Below are 14,946 nucleotides of genomic sequence, written 5' to 3' on the forward strand. Positions count from 1 at the left end.
GAATTTTGGATTAGATTTTCATTTGCGTTTTTTTAAAACAGTCCTGATTCGTAATATAAACACCAAGCATCCTAGTGAGACACAAATTGCTAGAGTAACACAACTGGACAGACAGTATCTCTGGAGAGAAGGAATGCGTGACGAATCAGGTCGAGACCCTTCCTAGAGAAACTGAAAGAAATGTTCATTAGGCGAGAAATAGTATTGGGTAGGCTAATGGGACTGAAGGATGATAAATCCCCTGGGCCTGATGGTCTGCATCCCAGGGTCCTCAGGGAGGTGGCTCTAGAAATAGTGGACGCATTGGTGATTACTTTCCAATGTTCGATCGATTCAGGATCAGTTCCTGTGGATTGGAGGATAGATAACGTTATCCCATTTTTAGGGAGAGAGAAAACGGGGAATTACAGACCAGTTAGCCTGACTTCAGTGGTGGGAAAGATGCTGGAGTCAATCATTAAAGAGATAATAATGGGGCATTTAGATAGTAGTAAAAGGATTAGTCCAAGTCAACATGGATTTATGAAAGGCAAATCATGCTTGACTAATCTTCTGGAATTTTTTGAGGATGTGGCAAGTAAAATGGATGAAGGGGTGCCAGTGGATGTAGTGTATCTAGACTTTCAGAAAGTCTTTGACAAGGTCCCGCATGGGAGACTGGTGACTAAAATTAGAGCACATTGTATTGGGTAGGCTAATGGGACTGAAGGATGGGTGTTGACCATTGCAGAGGGTGGTTCACCTATGACTGCAAACCTGTACATGGTACTAACACCATCATCAAGTATGCAGATGATACAACGGTGATTGGCCTCATCAGCAACAACGATGAGCTGGCCTACAGGGAGGAGGTCCAACACTTAGCAGCATGGTGCGCTGACAACAACCTGGCCCTTAACTTCAAGAAGACCAAGGAGCTCATTGTAGACTTCAGGAAGTCCAGAGGCGGCACGCACACCCCCATCCACATTAACGTGACGAAGGTGGAACGTGTTTCTAGCTTCAGGTTCCTGGGAGTCAACATCTCCGATGACCTCTCTTGGACCCACAATACCTCTACTCTGATCAAGAAGGCTCATCAGTGTCTCTTCTTCCTGAGGAGACTGAAGAAGGTCCATCTGTCTCCTCAGATCCTGGTGAACTTCTACCACTGCACCATCGAGAGCATCCTTACCAACTGCATCACAGTATGGTATGGCAACTGCTCTGTCTCCGACCGGAAGGCATTGCAGAGGGTGGTGAAAATTGCCCAACGCATCACCGGTTCCTCGCTCCCCTCCATTGAGTCTGTCCAAAGCAAGCGCTGTCTGCGGAGGGCGCTCAGCATCGCCAAGGACTGCTCTCACCCCAACCATGGACTGTTTACCCTCCTACCATCCGGGAGGCGCTACAGGTCTCTCCGTTGCCGAACCAGCAGGTCGAGGAACAGCTTCTTTCCAGCGGCTGTCACTCTACTCAACAACGTACCTCGGTGACTGCCAATCACCACCCCCCCCCCCGGACACTTATTATTATTTATTCAAATCGTTTGCTATGTCGCTCTTCCAGGGAGATGCTAAATGCATTTCGTTGTCTCTGTACTGTACACTGACAATGGCAATTAAAATTGAATCTGAATCTGAATCTGACAAGGGTAGAAAATTGGTTGGCAGACAGGAAGCAAAGTAGGAGTGACCGAGTCATTTTCAGAATGGCAGGCAGTGGCGAGTGGAGTGCCGCAAGGCTCGGTGTTGGGGCCGCAACTGTTTACCATATATATTAATGATTTGGAAGAGGGAATTAGGAGCAGCACTAGCAGGTTTGTGGATGACTCAAAGCTGGGTGGCAGTGTGAACTGTGAAGAGGATGTTGGGAGGTTGCTGGGTGATCTGGACAGGTTGAGTGACATGGCAGATGCAGTATAATATAGATAAATGTGAGGTTATCCACTTTGGCGGCAAAATTAAGAGGGCAGATTATTATCTCAATAGGGATAGGTTAGGCAAGGGGGAGGTGCAGCGAGACCTCGGTGTCCATGTACACCAGTCACTGAAAGTTGGCATGCAGGTACAGCAGGCAGTGAAGAAAGCTAATGGAATGTTGGCCTTCATAACAAGAGGATTTCAGTATAGGAGTAAAGATGTTCTTCTGCAGTTGTATAGGGCTTTGGTGAGACCACATCTGGAGTATTGTGTCCAGTTTTGGTCACCGAATTTGAGGAAGGACATCCTTGTGATTGAGGGAAGTGCAGCGTAGGTTCACGAGATTGATCCCTTGGATGGCGGGACTGTCATATGAGGAAAGATTGAAAAGACTAGGCTTGTATTCACTAGAGTTTAGTAGGAGGAGGGGATATCTTATAAAAACATATAAAATTATAAAAGGACTGGACAAGCTAGATGCAGGAAAAAAAAATCCAATGTTGGGCGAGTCCAGAACCAGGGGCCACAGTCTTAGAATAAAGGGGAAGGCAATTAAGAGGTGAGAAAAAAAACTACCTCTCTCTCCCCCCTCCCTTTCCCCACTCTCCCCTCCATTCCCCCTCCTTCTCTCTCTTTCTCTGCCCCCTCTCTCTCTGCCCCCACTCTCTAACCCCCCCCCCCCTCTCTAGACACTTCTGCGAGTTGGAGGCTATGCGTCAGTGAATAGGGCAGGGATGGGGTCAAAGGAGCCAATGAATAATATTAATATGATTATCAAGGGGGGTAGTTAGTGTGTGTGTGTGAGATGCCGCAGCATCCCTCTTCCCATCAGAACTGCCCACCCACCATCAACTCTTTTAAGTCTAGACTTAAAACTTACTTCTACTCACAAGCGTTTCTTGAGGTCCTCTGAGGGAGCGCTGTATGTATTTATAGATAGATAGATAGCCTTTTATTGTCATTCAGACCGAAGTCTGAACGAAATTACAGCAGTCATACATATAATACCATACAATAAAACAACAATAAACACACATTAACATCCACCACAGTGAGTCCACCCAGCATCTCCTCACTGTGATGGAGGCAAAAGTCTTAGGTCGCAGTCTCTTCCCTCCTCTTCTCCCTCTGCGCTGGGGCGATACCCCCCCCCCGGGCGATGTTAAGAACAGTCCCGCGGCTCAAACACCGCGGCCCGGGGTGGTTGAAGCTGCCGCCCACCAGTCCTGCAGAAGCAGCTGCTGGCCCGCGGCCGAACCCGGACTCAGGCCACCGCCGCCAGAACACCGTCCCAGCCACCCTCACGTGAGTACTGTGCCGTCTTCAGCCTCGGGCTGGGCCGCCCCGACTTGGGCGCCGAACCTCCCCCGGACCGGGCCGCCCCGACTTGGGCGTCGCTTCTCCCCCCGGACCGGGCCGCCCCGACTTGGGTGTCGCTTCTTCCCCGGGCTGGGCTGCCCCGACTTGGGCGCCGAACCTCCCTCGGGCTGCCAGCGCTGCACCTCCCTGAGCTCGGCCGCTCCAACGGGAGCCTCGTTCTACCCTCGGGCTGGCCGTCCTCACGGGAGCGTCCCAGCCTCTTCCAGCCCTGAGTCGGACCACCCTCACGGGAGCGAGCTCAGAGCGAGTCCTGACGGTGCTCTGCCTCCGGAGCCTCGAGGTCGTCAGCTCCATTAGGCCTCAGCGCAGACGGAGGCAGAGAAGGGGAATACGACAAAAAGGTCGTATTCCCCCGCAGGGAGAGACTGCAAACCCCGTTTCAACCCCCCCCCCCCCCCCACAAAAACACAAGCTAACACCAAAAAAACTAGACTAACCAAACAAAATAAACAACATAAAAAACACAAAGACAACGGGACCGCCGGTAAGCCGCTGCAGCCAGATCCGCGCCACCACTCCGAATATACGTATTGTTGATCGATGTACCACTGTATGTAGCACGTTAGTACCTGCACTGATGTAAAGCACTTTGGTCAACGAGAGTTGTTTTTAAATCTTGTGCTATAGAAATAAAATTGACGAGTCGACTTAATAAATCCCACCCACATAAACAAACAAACAAACAACAATAGTGCAAAAAGACAAAACCAATGTCCCCATCTATATGAACACAAAATGCTGGAGTTCCTCAGCGGGACAGCAACATCTCTGGAGAGAAGGAATGGGTCGAGACCCATTGTGGTAAGGATCCCCATCTAGTGGTGTTGTTTAGAAAACATGAGCCCAGCTTCCTTTTAAGTGACGAATGGCATACTTTCCTGCTCTGTGCAGTTCAAAATAATCTTTCTGTAAGCTAAGCTCAACTAAGATAGGCTAAACTAAACTAAGATAAGCAACTAAACTCTTGCAACCATCCATAACATGTTTCTGAAGTTAAAATCTCATTTGTTGAATTAATTCATAAAACAAAACACCATTTTACGGTGTGTCAATGTGACCAAGATTAGGTCATGAATAGACTGAGCACTCCAACACTATGTGTCCTTTTGTGTTTTAACCGGCATCTGCAGTCCTTTGTTTCTGCACACAGTCACTGAAGCCCCTGTCCCACTTAGGCACTTTTTTCGGCGACTACAGGCGACTAGGCAGTCGCCACATGGTCGCGGAATTACGCCTGTGTGGTCGTGAGTCGTCTCCTCAAGTCGCCTAAAGAGTCGCTTTTCTGGTCGCCGCTGGATTTTGAAACGTTCAAAACTTTTCTGCGACTGTGGGCTTGTCGTAGCTTGTCTTCTCCTGACGTAGGTGCTGTCGTAGGTTGGCGCCAGGATGACGCATTTGTCGGCAGGTGCTGACCGGTGAATTCCATTGGCGACTACCTACGTCAACCGGCGACAGGTACCGGCGACTGAATTGTCTTCAGTTGTCGCCGACAGGGTCGTTGCTTGTCGTAGCTTGTTGCGGGTGGACGTAGGTTGACGTTGGTTGTCGCCTGTGTGGTCGTAGGTTGTCGTAGGTGTGGTCGTAGGTGGATGTTCTAATGGGTCGCCGGTTGTCGGTAGCTTGCCCTAGCTTGATGTCGACTAGGTGGTAGGTTGTTGTAGTTTGTCGTAGACATTATCGTGGGGGGGGGGGGGGGGGGGGGGGTCCAGTGGCCTGCTACGACTGTGACAGTCGCCGAAAAAAATCACGTAAGTGGGACAGGCCCTTAACACTCTTGACTCTCTCTTGAATCATGAGTCATGATTCATGACCATAGATACATAAAAAATAAAGTGCAGAGTAGGCCATTCGGCCCTTCGAGCAAGCACCGCCATTCAATGTGATCATGGCTAATCATCCACAATCAGTACCAATGGAGAGGCGAACAGGGTTAATGTTTCTTGTCAACAATCTGAAATGTGTCTCATTGTTTTTTAGAGATACTGGCCCACCGAATTCGCCGACCAGCGATCCCCGTACACTAACACTACTCTACACACACTAGGGACAATTTACAATCATACCAAAGCTAATTAACCTACAACCCTGTACGTCTTTGGAGTGTGGGAGGAAACCGGAGAGCCCGGAGAAAATCCACGCAGGTCACGGGGAAGATAGATAGAGATAGATAGATAAATACTTTATTAATCCCCTCAGAAAATTCAGATGTCCAGTAGCCAACACAATCAGAAGGTAAAGCAGACAATACATAAAATACGGACAGTACATAAAAGCAATAAACACTTAAAGAACCCAATAAATAACTATTAAAAGTGCAAAGCATCCCCATGCAGCTTAACGGTCAGTATTATAAAATCTAATGGCTGCAGGGGTGAAGGATCTCCTGAACCGCTCTGTTCTACAGCGCAGGGAGAGGAGCCGGTTGTTGTTGTTCCGTGTGCTCCTCTGACCCTCCAGAGTTTCATGGAGGAGGTGCCCGGAGTTGTTGAGGATGACCTGCACCTTGCTCCTCATACACCTCTCAAGCACGACCACCAGGGTCCACTCTCCCCCCCCCCAGCACTGAGCTAGCTCATTTCACCAGCTTGTCCAACTTCTTGCTGTTTTCAGCACTGATGTTGTTACCCCAGCAGACAACAGCGTAGAAGATGACACTTGCAACAACAGTATGGTAATACAGCATGTCATTGCACACATTGAAGAATCTGAGCCTTCTGAGGAAAAAGAGACTGCTCTGTCCTTTTTTGTAGAGGGCATCGGTGTTGATGGACCAGTCCAGTTTGTTATCAAGGTGCACTGCCAGATATTTGTATGTCTGCACCACTTCAATGTCCACCCCTGCAGTGTTAACTGGCTGAAGGGGGAGCTTGGACCTGCCAAAGTTAACAACCATCTCTTTAGTCTTGGTTGTATTCAGGATGAGACAGTTCTCTTTACTCCAGACACAGAAAGCACTGGTCAAGTCCCTGTATTCCTCCTCATGTCCGTTCCTTACACATGCCACAATCGCAGTGTCGTCAGAATATTTCTGAATGTGGCATGTGTCAGACTTATATTTGAAGTCTGCAGTAAACAGTGCGAAGAGGAACGGGGCCAAAACCGTTCCCTTCAACATTGGAGCCCCACAGGGAACGTACAAACTCCTTAGACAGCAACCGTAGTCAGGATTGAACCCGGGTCTCTGTTGCCAACCCTTTGGGCACCATATCAGAGGAAGATTGAGCTGGCTCTGGAGAGGGTCCAGAGGAGGTTTACAAGAATCATCCCAGGATGATTAACATTGTGATGAGCGTTTGTCGGCACTGGGCCTGTACTCGCTGGAGTTTAGAAGATTGAGTGGTGGCCCCATTGAAACGTACAGAATAGAGAAAGGCTTGGACAGAGTGGATGTGGAGTGGATGTTTCCATTCGGACTCAAGGTCGTGGCCTCAGAATTAAAGGACGTTCTTTTAGGAAGGAGATGAAGTGAGAAGAAGCGGACACAGGGGGCTGAGGGAGAGCTGGGAAGGGGAGGAGAAAGCAGGGATTACCTGAAATTGGAGAAGTCAATGTTCATACCGCTGGGGTGTAAACTGCCCTGTGTGTTGGTTGTGGTTTGCAGATAGCCACGAGGAATAAATCTCATGCCGATTTTTAAATAGTGGGGCAAACAGGACTTGAATATAACGTCTCATCTGAAAGACAGCAGATCTGACTGCAGCTCTTCATGGTCCTTTGATCGCATAATCCTGATTACATAGATACCAAAATACAACACATAGAACTCTTTCATCTTTGTGAACCATGAAACAACTGTGTACTATGTCAAGTTAAGTTCATGGTTTGTATGTTATATCAACTTAAGGCTATATCTGCAGGGGGCGCTGCTCTGGCAGCAGCCATGTCAGCAACGCGTCAGTTTTTTAAAACTTTTTTTCTTATTTTTTAGTATGTTTTAAAGTATGTATTTTGTGTTTCTTTGTGTGTTTCTTTGTGTGGGGGGTGGTGTGGGGGGGTAAGGGGGAAACCACTTCGGTCGCCTCCTCCATGGAGAGGCGACTTTTTTCCAGGTCGCCTCCCCCGCGGCCTAACATCAAGGATCGGCACAGCCTTTCCCGGAGACGCGCCCGAGGCTTCAGCGGCGCAGCGTGGACTATCGGCGTGGAGCGGGTGAGGCCTCGCTGGGGCTCACTGGAGGGGAGCGCTCCATTTCGCTGGCCCGGGGCAGCCGGCAGCCTTAAGTCGCGGTCTGCAGAGCTCCAGCTGGTGCGGCGTCTACAGCCCGGGATCCCTCGTGGGGGACCCGGGGGAACAAGAAGCCATCACTGCCATTACTGCCGGCCCGCGGCCAACTTCTACCGCGGGGCCGGCATGGACTTACCAACACCCCTGGAGGGGAGCTTCGACCGCCGGCCCTGCAGTCTACGGTGCTTCTGGCTGCGGCGGACACTTTAAATCTCGACCGCCGGCCTGCGGCCTACAACAACTTAAAGCCGCGGTCTCCGGTGAGGAAGAGCTGATCCTGGACTGACTCTGGACTCTGATCCTGTCCACGGGGGGGGGAAATGGAGGAGGATTGGCCAAATTTTTGTGCCTTCCACCACAGTGATGAATGCTGTGGTGGATGTTTGTGTTACATTTTTTATTGTGGTTGTGTGTTCTTTATTATTTGTATCCTTATTGTATCCTTATTGTGTATATAGTAAATCCAAAGGGTTTCGACAGCTATAAGTAAATCTAAAGGGTTTCTACAGCTATATTAATAGCAAAAGGATAATGAGGGATAAAGTTGGTCCACTAGAGAGTCAGAGTGGACAGCTAACTGCAGAGCCAAAAGAGATGGGGGAGATATTGAACAATTTCTTTTCTTCGGTATTCACCAAGGAGAACGATATTGAATTATGTGAGGTAAGGGAAACAAGTAGAGTAGCTATGGAAACTATGAGGATCAAAGAAGAGGAAGTACTGACACTTTTGAGAAATATAAAAGTGGATGAGTCTCCAGGTCCGGACAGGATATTCCCTAGGACATTAAGGGAAGTTAGTGTAGAAATAGCAGGGGCTATGACAGAAATATTTCAAATGTCATTAGAAACGGGAATAGTGCCGGAGGATTGGCGTACTGCGCATGTTGTTCCATTGTTTAAAAAGGGGTCTAAGAGTAAACCTAGCAATTATAGACCTGTTAGTTTGACGTCAGTGGTGGGCAAATTAATGGAAAGGATACCGAGATAATATATATAAGCATCTAGATAAACAGGGTCTGTCTGATTAGGAACAGTCAACATGGATTTGTGCCTGGAAGGTCATGTTTGACTAATCTTCTTGAATTTTTTGAAAAGGTTACTCGGGAAATTGATGAGGGTAAAGCAGTGGATGTTGTATATATGGACTTCAGTAAGGCCTTTGACAAGGTTCCTCACGGAAGGTTGGTTAAGAAGGTTCAATGGTTGGGGATTAATGGAGGAGTAGCAAGATGGATTCAACAGTGGCTGAATGGGAGATGCCAGAGCGTAATGGTGGATGGTTGTTTGTCAAGTTGGAGGCAGGTGACTAGTGGGGTTCCACAGGGATCTGTGTTGGGTCCACTGTTGTTTGTCATGTACATCAATGATCTGGATGATGGTGTGGTAAATTGGATTAGTAAGTATGCAGATGATACTAAGATAGGTGGGGTTGTGGATAATGAAGTAGATTTTCAAAGTCTCCAGAGAGATTTATGCCAGTTGGAAGAGTGGGCTGAAAGATGGCAGATGGAGTTTAATGCTGATAAGTGTGAGGTGCTACATCTTGGCAGGACAAATCAAAATAGGACGTACATGGTAAATGGTAGGGAATTGAAGAATGCAGGTGAACAGAGGGATCTGGAAATAACTGTGCACAATTCCCTGAAAGTGGAATCTCATTTAGATAGGGTGGTAAAGAAAGCTTTTGGTGTGCTGGCCTTTATAAATCAGAGCATTGAGTATAGAAGTTTGGATGTAATGTTAAAATTGTACAAGACATTGGTGAGGCCAATTTTGGAGTATGGTGTACAATTTTGGTCGCCTAGTTATAGGAAGGATGTCAACAAAATAGAGAGAGTACAGAGGAGATTTACTAGAATGTTGCCTGGGTTTCAGCAACTAAGTTACAGAGAAAGGTTGAACAAGTTAGGGCTTTATTCTTTGGAGCGCAGAAGGTTAAGGGGGGACTTGATAGAGGTCTTTAAAATGATCAGAGGGATAGACAGAGTTGACATGGATAAGCTTTTCCCACTGAGAGTAGGGAAGATTCAAACAAGGGGACATGACTTGAGAATTAAGGGACAGAAGTTTAGGGGTAACATGAGGGGGAACTTCTTTACTCAGAGAGTGGTGGCTGTGTGGAATGAGCTTCCAGTGAAGGTGGTGGAGGCAGGTTCGTTTTTATCATTTAAAAATAAATTGGATAGTTATATGGACGGGAAAGGTATGGAGGGTTATGGTCTGAACGCTGGTGTATGGGACATGGGGAGAATACGTGTTCGGCACGGACTAGAAGGGTCGAGATGGCCTGTTTCCGTGCTGTAATTGTTATATGGTTATTGTATCGCTGCTGACAACCCAAAATTCCACCAGCCTGGCTGTGTGGTCATTAAAATACAATACAAATACAATACAATGAGAAAACAAAACAGGCTTTAAACTAACATGGTGAGAAGGACTATATATTTTTTTCTTTGGACTGATTTTTACCAGTTGTCTTGCATTCCTTGAATATATTAACTCTTCAACATTCAAGATTCAAGATTGAAGAGAGTTTATTGTCATGTGTCCCTGATAGGACAATGAAATTCTTGCTTTGCTTCAGCACAACAGAACATAGCAGGCATGACTAAAGAACAGATCAGTGTGTCCATATACCATTGTATAAATATATACACACATGAATAAATAAACTGATAAAGTGCAAATAACAGATAATGGGCTATTAATGGTCAGAGTTTTGTCCGAGCCAAGTTTAATAGCCTGATGGCTGTGGGGAAGTAGCTATTCCTGAACCTGGTAGTTGCAGTCTTTAGGCTCCTGTACCTTCTACCTGAAGGTAGCGGGGAGATAAGAGTGTGGCCAGGATGGTGTTTGTCCTTGATGATGTTGGCAGCCTTTTTGAGGCAGCGATTACGATAGATCCCCACGATGGAAGGAAGGTCAGAGCAGATGATGGACTGGGCAGTGTTTACTACTTTTTGTGGTCTTTTTCTCTCCAGGGCGCTCAAGTTGCCGAACCAAGCCACGATGCAACCGGTCAGCATACACTCTACTGTGCACCTGTAGAAGTTAGAGAGAGTCCTCGTTGACAAACCAACTCTCCGTAATCTTCTCAGGAAGTAGAGGCGCTGATGTGTTTTCTTAATAATTGCATCAGTGTTCTCGGACCAGGAAAGATCTTCAAAGATGTGCATGCCCAGGAATTTGAAGCTCTAGACCCATTCAACATTGATCCATTGATATAAACGGGGCTGTGGGTCCCCATCCTACTCCTTCCAAAGTCCACAATCAGTTCCTTGGTTTTGCTGGTGTTGAGGGTCAGGTTATCGTGCTGGCACCATATGGACAGCCGCTCGATCTCTCTTCTATACCCTGACTCGTCCCCAACGGTCTGTTCCAGCCGCTACGGTCAGGCAAACGCCTCCGTTGCCATGCGGTGAGAACGGAGAGGTTGAAAGAAGGATCCTTTCTTCCCACTTAGGCAATTCAATAGACTGTAGTACGCATTCGGCCCTTCGACCAGCACCGCCATTCAACTGTCACTGATCAACATTTTTCAGTCTATTATTTATTATGTGAAATAATATCTTTGTGAACCCCGATTAGTTTTCTTAATTTGCCATGGACTAGTTTTTTGTTCGCCTACGACACCTGGTGCACCTAAGACAACACTTTCATTTCACTGCACATCTCGTGTCGCCTGTATGTGCCCCAAAAAATCAACTAAGTTGACTAACACTCATTATTGACTTGACTTGACTTATCAGGGATATGTCCCTGCAGTTGTGAGGGTCTTGCTTGTACCACACCTGGAGTATTGCGTGCAGTTTTGGTCTCCAAATCTGAGGAAGGAAATTATTGCCATAGAGGGAGTGCAGAGAAGGACCAGACTGATTCCTGGGATGTCAGGACTGTCTTATGAAGAAAGACTGCATAGACTTGGTTTATACTCTCTAGAATTTAGGAGATTGAGAGGGCATCTTATAGAAACTTACAAAATTCTTATAGGTGCAGGAGTAGGCCATTCGTTCCCGATGTTGGGGAAGTCCAGGACAAGGGGTCACAGCTTGGCTGATAATCCCCAATCAGTACCGTGTTCCTGCCTTCTCCCCATATCCCCTGACTCCGCTATCTTTAAGAACCTCGTCTAGCTCTTTCTCTTAAGGCAACTGCCAGGGACTAGTTTTAATGGAATTCGCCTACGACACCTGGTGACAACCTAAGACAACACCTACGTCAACCTACGACCTCAAAAATTGTCGCCTGTAATCGCCCAAAAAAAATCACCTAAGTGGGCCAGGCCCATAACACTCATTACTGCTCATGTGGAGTTTGCACATTCGTCCTGTGACCCATGTGGGTTTTCTCCGGGTGCTCCAGTTTCTTCCCACATCCTAAAGTATGGCAGATCGCCAGGTTAGGGTAATAGAGTCATAGAGTGGGGAAACAAGCCCTTTGGTCCAACTTGCCCACACCGACTGACATGTCCCAGCTGCACTAGTCCCACCGGCCTGTTTCTTAAACGTTGGGTTAGTCCCAGCCTCAACCACCTCCTCCAGCAGCTCGTTCCATACACCCACGACCCTTTGTGCGAAAAGGTTACCCCTCAGATTCCTATTAAATCTTTTCCCCTTCACCTTAAACCCATGTCCTCTGATCGTCGATTCACCTATTCTGGGCACGAGACTGTGCATCTACCCGATCAATTACTCTCATGATTTTATACGCCTCTATAGGATCACCCCTCATCCTTCTGCGCTCCAAGAAATAGAGTCCCAGCCTACTTAACCTCTCATAAGGTCATATGGTATAGGAGTAGAATTAGGCCATTCGGCCCATCGTCAACTCCGCCACTCAATCATGGCTGACACTCGAGCCCTGGCAACATCCTCGTAAATCTTCAATGTACCCTTTCCAGCTTGACAACCTCTTTGCTATAACATGGTGCCTAGAACAGAACACAATACTCTAAATGCGGCCTCGCCAACATCTAATATAACAGCGACATAACCTTCCAATTTCTATACTCAATACTCTGACTGATAAAGGCCAATGTGCCAAAAACATTTTTTGACCACCCTTTCTACCAGCATCTCGACCTTAAAGGAACCATGTACCTGTACTCCTAGATCCCTCTGCTCTACAACACTCCCTAGAGCCCAGCCACTCACTGTGCAGGACCTGCCCTTGTTCGAATTTCCAAAATGCGACATCTCACATTTCTCTGTAATAAATTCCATCACGCATTCCACCGCCCACCTGGTCCACGTCCTGCTGCAATTTTTCACAACCATCTTCACTATCTGCAACACCACCCACTTTTGTATCATCTGCAAACTTGCTAATCTTGCCCTATATGTTCTCATCCAAATCATTGATATAGATGAAAAACAGTAATGGGCCCAGCACCGAACCCTGAGGCACACCACTAGTCACAGGCCTCCAGTCTGAGAAGCAGCCTTCCACCATCACCCTCTGCTTCCTTCCGTAAAGCCAATTGCCTATCCTTTCAACTCTCTCTTCCTGGTTCCCATGCGATCTAACCTTCCAGAGAACCAGCGTCCACCACCCTCTGAGGCAGAGAATTCCACAGACTCACGGCTCTCTGTGTGAAAAAGTGTTTCCTCGTCTCCGTTCTAAATGGCTTACCCCTTATTCTTAAACTGTGACCCCTGGTTCTGAACTCCCCCAACATCGGGAACATGTTTCCTGCCTCTAGCGTGTCCAAACCTTTAATAATCTTATATGTTTCAATAAGATTCCCTCATCCTTCATCCTTCTAAACTCCAGAGTGTACAAGCCCAGCTGCTCCATTCTCTCAGCATATGACAGTCCCGCCATCCCGGGAATTAACCTTGTAAACCTACGCTGCACTCCCGCAATAGCAAGAATGTCCTTCCTCAAATTAGAGGAACAAAACTGCACACAATACTCCAGGTGTGGTCTCACTGGGGCTCTATCCAACAATATTGAAAGACTATTTCCAATTTATGTAAATAGATCTTACAAACAGGTTAACACGGTGATGGCCACCTTCTCTGCTGTGCTGTGAGGAGGGTTTATGTAGAGGGTGAAGAGGTAGGATGAGCCTCGAGGCCCAGAGAATTGGAGACTGCTTGTTATGGTTTGAAATCCTTGTCACCCTCCCCTCGGCCATCAATGAACCATTCTAGACATAAAATGCTGGAGTAACTGGCCTATATTCGGAATAAACCGGCATCTGCAGTTCCTTACTACACATTCTTGATTAGTACAGGTGTCAGGGGTTATGGGGAGGGGAATGGGGTTATGAGGGAGAGAGAGATCAGCCATGATTGAATGGCAGAGTAGACTTGATGGGCAGAGTAGACTTGATGGGCAGAGTAGACTTGATGGGCCGAATGGCCTAATTCTCCTCCCATCACTTTTGACAATGAACTATTCCACATTTCGCTAAGTTGATGCTCTGATCTGTCGTTTTCACGCCTTACCCTTCCACATCTCTGTGTCTCCCTCTCCCCTGACTCTCGGTGTGAAGAAGGGTCTGGACATTAGTCTCCAGAGATGTTGCCTGGACCCGCTGAGTTACTCCAGCACTTTGTTGTGTGACAGAGATCCCGGCCACGGAGATGGAACGGTCGGCGCGGACCCGGCGGTCCGGGAGCCGGGGGAAGGTTCTGCGGGGACACCGGGGGGGGGGGCGGGGCCGGGGGAAGGTTCTGCGGGAACACCGGGGGGGGGGGGGCGGGGGAAGGTTCTGCGGGAACACCGGGGGGGGGGGGCCGGGGGAAGGTTCTGCGGGGACACCGGGGGGGGGGGGGGGGGGAAGGTTCTGCGGGGACACCGGGGGGGGGGGGGGCGGGGCCGGGGGAAGGTTCTGCGGGGACACCGGGGGGGGGCGGGGGGGGGGGTTCTGCGGGGACACCGGGGGGAAGGGGCTGGGGGGAAGGTTCTGCGGGGACACCGGGGGGGGGGCGGGGCCGGGGGAAGGTTCTGCGGGGACACCGGGGGGGGGCGGAGCGGCGCCCGGCCGGAAGCGGAATTGCCCTCCTGGTTACGCTGCCGAGAAACCGGAGGGGAAGAGAAACAATTAGAGAGGGAGAGAGAGGGAGGGAAGGAGGAAGAAAGAGAGAGAGAGAAAGGAAGAGAGAGAAAGAAAGAAATAAAGAGAGAAAGAAACAGGGGAGAGGGAGCGAGATACAGACAGACAGGAGAGTAACAATCACAGGGGGCGAGGGCAGAAGAGCGGGGAGATCAGGCTGTGGGCTGGTGGGTGTCAGGGTGAGGGGGGACTGGGCTGTGGGCTGGTGGGGATAGAGTGAGGGGGGACTGGGCTGTGGGCTGGTGGGGATAGAGAGAGGGGCGACAGGACAGGACAGGACAGGGACAGGGGGGGACGGTGACAAGACGGGGAAGGGAACACGGGTACAGGGGAGGATGGGCGACTTGATCATGATAAGAAGGTGATAGACGAGACA

Source organism: Leucoraja erinacea, chromosome 3 (assembly GCF_028641065.1).
Source record: "Leucoraja erinacea ecotype New England chromosome 3, Leri_hhj_1, whole genome shotgun sequence".
NCBI lineage: Eukaryota > Metazoa > Chordata > Chondrichthyes > Rajiformes > Rajidae > Leucoraja > Leucoraja erinaceus.